The 5,943-nt window shown below is 36.0% G+C and overlaps 1 long non-coding RNA gene across 1 annotated transcript; it reads left to right on the forward strand.

The window, feature by feature from the left end:
• Positions 1-446: 446 nt before the first annotated feature.
• Positions 447-3,704, forward strand: LOC112669337 (uncharacterized). Its single transcript, XR_003142179.2, has 3 exons — positions 447-892; positions 3,158-3,197; positions 3,512-3,704. It is a non-coding gene; the product is annotated as an uncharacterized LOC112669337 (long non-coding RNA).
• The last annotated feature ends 2,239 nt before the right edge of the window (positions 3,705-5,943 follow it).

The following is a 5,943-nucleotide window of genomic DNA, read 5'->3' on the forward strand; positions in this document are numbered from 1 at the left end:
TTAACCCAGAGTCATTTCCAAAGTGCTGTGCTGAGAGATTATTTTCTGTGATTATAGTCTTGGGCTTTCAGTTGCATGGCCTATTTTTGAGCGTAAAGTCATTTTTTTTTCAGTCTCTTAGCAAAACACAAAGATTTTGCTAAAATGAATTAACTCTGTGGTTGATTGCCTCCCGACTTCATATTCTCTCAACTGCAGCTCCTGTCTTTTCCAAAGCACAATGCATTGCTCCAGGTCATGCCCCAGTAAGTCACTGACATATCTTTAAATGTGCTTGCGTCCATCAGTTCATTGGGTGGCACGGCTCTGTTCCTCATTGATTCTTTTCACACAACCAGCTTAGCAAATCTGAATTCAAATAAGCAGCACTTTGGTGCTGATGAAGTCGCTATTCTGCAGCACTTCCATTTCATGGCAACAGCAGAATGTTGATGGCACTGGTAAAATGGAATCTGAGTAAGACTTCCCACATGTTACTGTTCCATATTTCATTGGGATTTGTATCTTGGCTCCTTAACTCTTAGCTTCATCAGGGATTATGTCCCTTCTTTACATATCTAGATTATTAATCTCTGTTATATGTGTCTATCCCATATCTAATCACTTCCCTTGAAAGTTTCTTGTGTTCTTATGTCTGAGTTTTTTCAGAACCACTGCTGCTTGTCACCCAGGTGTGAAAGCCAGAAGCCATATATACTTCCTTTTTCAGTCTTAACTAAACATCCTCTCACCCTGTCACTCTGTAAGTCCTGTTTAAACTTCTTGTGTTCCTCAAATTACTCTTTCCTTTGCTTCACTGCATTTCAGCCCTTCGGTGACTTCCTATTTTTACTCAGTAAAAGCTGAAGTCCTTTAATGACCCACATGGTGGAAAACAGAGCATTGTAAAGTGGTAAGCTGGGGGGATTTGGGGCACAGGCACATTTAGTAAGAAAATAATCTGAAACGGACACAATAGTCTATGTATGAATCTACTGCACACAATTAAAATTGCCTTTCATTATAATCTTCCTGTGGATGATGTTTCTTTGCATCAACTCTGCCTCTGGAGCCATATATATCCACTTGTTAATGATATACTTGCTAGAAATTCTGTTTTGGAGAATCTTCACAGAAAATTATAATTTTTAGACTGCAGTTCCTTCCATATTAACTTTTATCCTCATTTCAACCCCAGGTTGTCTAATGGATTTTCATTCTAATTTTATGCATGCCATATCTTTTTTGCATTGTTCTTTTAGAATGGCAAATGTTTACCTTTCATTTTTTTCTGGATACAGCAGTAGAATAATTTCAGAAGTGTTTACTTTCTATAAATCCTCAGGATGATTTCACAGTCCCTCCACCTGCCCCCCCCAACCCCCCACTGTTTTTTTTTGTTGTTGTTGTTGTTGTTTTGTATTGTTCAGCAAACAAGAACAGTCTTTTTCTTGCTTTACTCATTCTTAGATGAGCTCCCACGAGTGTTGGTTTTGGTTAAAAGATAAATGGTTGGAAGGTACTTGCCTCAGATCACTGTTGTCTTGGTGATGGTCACAGGCCCCTCTAGATCCACAGATGGAGTTTAGGTTGACTGGTCCAAATGTTAGTCTAACACTTGATTTCTGGAAAATATTCTTCTCTTAAAATTTCCTACCTCTACTACTCTAAAAAGACATGAAAAGTAAAGAAAGCCTTCTATTCTCTAAACTCAGTATCATTAGGTTTGTATTTTCTCAGAAATATTGTCCATTACTTATGGAATCATTTATCCCAGGAAGCAATAGTGGTGACATCCCATCCCCATCACCTTTCTTTTCACGGCCCTCTCACTACTTGGCTTATTCCAGGTTGTTGACTTTAAGACTAGCTATTTCAGAATTGACGTACAAAGCTAAAAGGGGATGGAGAAAGAACTCCCTGCCTCAAAAGTAATTAAGAAGACAAATGCCTATTTTTTCTGACTGGTACGAAGTTTAGATCTAAGGCAGTAGGTAACTCGCCACTTTGTGACTCTGTGTCATGAGATGAAATCTGCATATTATTGAAACAGAGCTAGTATTTCCTAAAATCAGTGATATTTTTCTGTTAACAATAGTCCCCCAAATGTTTATAGTAAGTTGTCTTTGAGTCTTGTTTTTAAGGTTCCACATTTACTGAGTCATTTAAAAATATTTAGGAATCTGAAAGAGGTGAGCCAGATAACATTTAAGCTGAGAAGTTTTATGGTCTTGGTTTGGCTCCCTTGTTTTGAGATGAATTCCCAGAATTTCATTGCAGTTTTCCCTTTCAGAACTCAGTTGTGAGAGTAGAACACTCAGGGTGATCTCTGTTTCAAATGTAATAGTATATAAATTGAGGGTTGCGGACAGTTCAGCCATATTGTTTTAAAGCTGTTGAATTGGAAATATTTCTTACCATTAAAATATATTTTAAAAAAGTGACTTCAACTAATTTAATTTAAAAACAATGCTTCCTTAATAGAACACTACAGATTGTGTAAAAAAATTGAATGTCATTTCAAGAAGGTAGATATAATCATAATAAAACATTTGGCAATTGTGTGCTTGATATTTAATATGTGTATAAAAATAAGGCATAACTCAATTCAATCATCTGGCACAGAGATAAACTAAGTACTGAACTTAAATTTGAGATCTGCAACTGTAGGCTCTGTTTGTAGCCCCTAATAAGGAAGTTTAAAATTGCCAGTGGAATAGAGAACATGATTTCTGACCTTAGGAAATTTGCAATTTGATGGATATCCCAAACTTTTGATGTTATGCAGACCAAATAACTCAATATATTTTTTAAAAGTAAAACCAAACACATAGCTGATCCTTGAAATGCTGATTTTTCAGCACAGATCAAAACAGCAATAAACAGAGAGGAAAAGGAATATTTTCCCATGAAGGGTAAGTGAGTTGAAAGAACTTACACTTTGAACATTTCATCAAATCAGTATGTTTTAAATGACTAATCTGTTCATAGATGTTTGCCTTCTCTTAGTCTTGACTACACTGAACTCTCAAAGGCCAAGGACTCGTGATACTGAATACATAGTAGACATATATTAAATGTTTCTTGAATAATAAACAACGAATATGTAATGTTATTAACTTAAAATAAGGAAACATGATTGACTTGCATCTGAAACTTTTTTCTATTTTACTTTTAGATTTCTTTAAAACTTTGTCAGACTCCTAAGAAATGTACAGGTGAATAAACCATTTTTATGCTTTGTTTAAACAACAGGCAGATTATTAGTGCATTAAAAGTCACGCCTTATCATTAATCTTTTAATGTCTACTAATCTTATTTGCTGTTTTCTTATAGTAGAATCTGCTATCAGAGGTTGTCAAAGGTCTTTGTAACATGGGTTTTTAGCTTAGCAAAATCCCAGCAGCATTTTGTTTTCCCCCAGATAACAAGCTAAGAACCTGGGAACTTAATCTGAGATTTTTAGATGCTAGGTTAATCTCATTTGCCCCTCAGGTCAGCTCTTTACTATTCTCTGTTCTGTTCCCATAAGGCTGATGCGAGTGTACATTACTGGCTTCCAACAGAAGAACCTATGCAGCAGATTAGAAGGATTCAAGAGTGGGAGATAGATACAGCTTCTCTCCAGGAAGCTCTTCCCTGTAACTATACCATCCTTTATTTCTCAGGCCGAGCCTTGGGGATCTAGAAACAGTGCTGTGATCTGACATTATCACTAAGTTTCTTTCCATGTACCCTGTGTACTTGTTTATTAATATTCTTTATTAAATCTTTCTAGAATAATCATAATTGGAGTATTCATTCTATTTCCTATTGGGAGCCTGAAAGAAAAGAGCTTTCTTATTTTTATACTCTATGCTATAATATCAAAACATCACCTTTCTCAAAAAGAGTCTGACATGTTATGATTTTAAGACAAACTTTAGGAAAATAGTTAAAGCACCATTAAATTTTTAAAAAATATTTTAATTTATTTACTCATGAGAGGCATAGAGAGAGGCAGAGACAGGAAGACAGAGAAGCAGGCTTCATGCAGGGAGCCCGATGTGGGACTCGATTTCCAGACCCCAGGATCATGCCCTGAGCCAAAGGCAGACGCTCAAGCACTGAGCCACCCAGGCGTCCCACCATTACATTTTTATTTGATTCACTACAAACCTTTTTTTTTTTTTCTTTTTCAAAATGAAATGATGAAACCACAAAAGGATTTTTCAGTTGGTGAAAGATTTTTTTCCTGTCTCATTCCTACAAGTGTATTTATCAGAAAGAATGCAACTATCATGCATTATGAAATAAAATCATTCACTGGGAAATGCTCACAGACATCTAAATTAATGAACTAAATCTGTCAATTTCAAAATGCTAAACTCATTGGATTTTTCAAGGAAACGAAATCAGGTCTGCTGCCTGAAATTTTTTTAGAAAGACAAAACATTCCACTGAAACACTGACAATTGATATTGTAAAATCTGTTTTAACAGTGCATTGCAAGACTTTTTATTAGCGTTGTATAAATCAAACTGCTTCATGGTATTTTTATTCATCAGATTTTAATTTGGGAATGTTATCCATCCTTGAATTCAGGCTGTTTAAATCAAATTATATTCATGATCTACAAGTAAACACGATCCACATTAATCTTTTGGTTATTTGGTATTTTCTTAATGCCTGTACAACAGCCTTTATATATCATATGCTCTTGCTTATTGCTACCTTAGATGTTTTCTTCAAGTTGTTTGCCATAAGAAAAAATTCATTTCTGTATCAGGATTATGAGTGTCTTTGGTTCACAGTTACGTACTTCTTTAGGATTCTCCAAAGCACATGTTACAAAGCAATGCAAGCCCTACAAATGTGTGTTGGTAGATTTCAGTGATTGGATACTCTGTAGCATATGCTGAATTCTCTGATTATGTAATTTCTAGGGATATAAAAATAGTTATTTGAATCCAGCTTTAGAAAACATGGAATATTGGCCTGAAAGAGACTATTATATCTCTATTCAGGAGCCTGTTGGCAGGCGTTAAACTGCATACCTTGTAACCAACTCTGCTTTAAGCAGGGTGAGGAATGCAAAAATGAGGTACAAATGAATCCGTGACTTCAATGAGTTTGTATTATAAATTGAGAAATATGGTAGGCCCCTCTACCCTTTTTTGCTTATTCAAATTTAAACATTTTTGCCATTTGGGAGGAGCCCTCATAGAGTAAGTTGTGTTAAGAGTCAAGGCTCCACTGCCACCATATTGAAAATAAATAAGCTAGATATTTCTTCTTTTAATTGCTGGGGAGGGAAGATATAACCTGCTGAGACTTTGAATCTAAGAATTTAATGCAAAAATATAGGGAGGTTAAGACATTATTTTTAGCTTTGAGGTTGAGATATTGTAGCAGTAGAGATGAAGAGTACATCTTATTCAGACTGTTTTTGGAACCAACCTGGACTGTTTTCCTGTTTGCTAGCATCCTTGGATCCTGCTTCTATCCCAAGCCTGGTTCTACAGGCTTCATTGATTCTGCAAATTCTTTTTATGCTGAAGTTATCTCGAGTTGCTTGCAGTCAAAAACTTGAACTGATGCATAAGATAAAAACAAAAGCCTATGCGAAACATTAATCAGTGTTCATATATGAACACTTTTGTACTGAATCAATTGGACCCAATCTGTTGAGCTCTTACATGTACTAAATCCACAGGTGCTGCTGATGTTCTTGCCTTGATTGGTGGTTATGAAAAGAGGCAGATATAGGAACTTAAGCAATACTTTGAGTCAACTCTTGAATGTCTGGCCCACAGTTAGATCAAAAATATTTCAGGGGTGCCTGTGTGGTACAGTTGGTTAAGCAGCCAACTCTTGGTTTCACCTCAAGTTGTGATCTCAGGGCCCTGGGATTAAGCCCCAAGTGGGCTCCATACTAAGCATAGAGTCTGCTTGAGATTCTCTTTCCTTCTCCCTCTGCCTCTC

Source organism: Canis lupus, chromosome 19, assembly GCF_003254725.2.
Source record: "Canis lupus dingo isolate Sandy chromosome 19, ASM325472v2, whole genome shotgun sequence".
Lineage (NCBI taxonomy): Eukaryota > Metazoa > Chordata > Mammalia > Carnivora > Canidae > Canis > Canis lupus.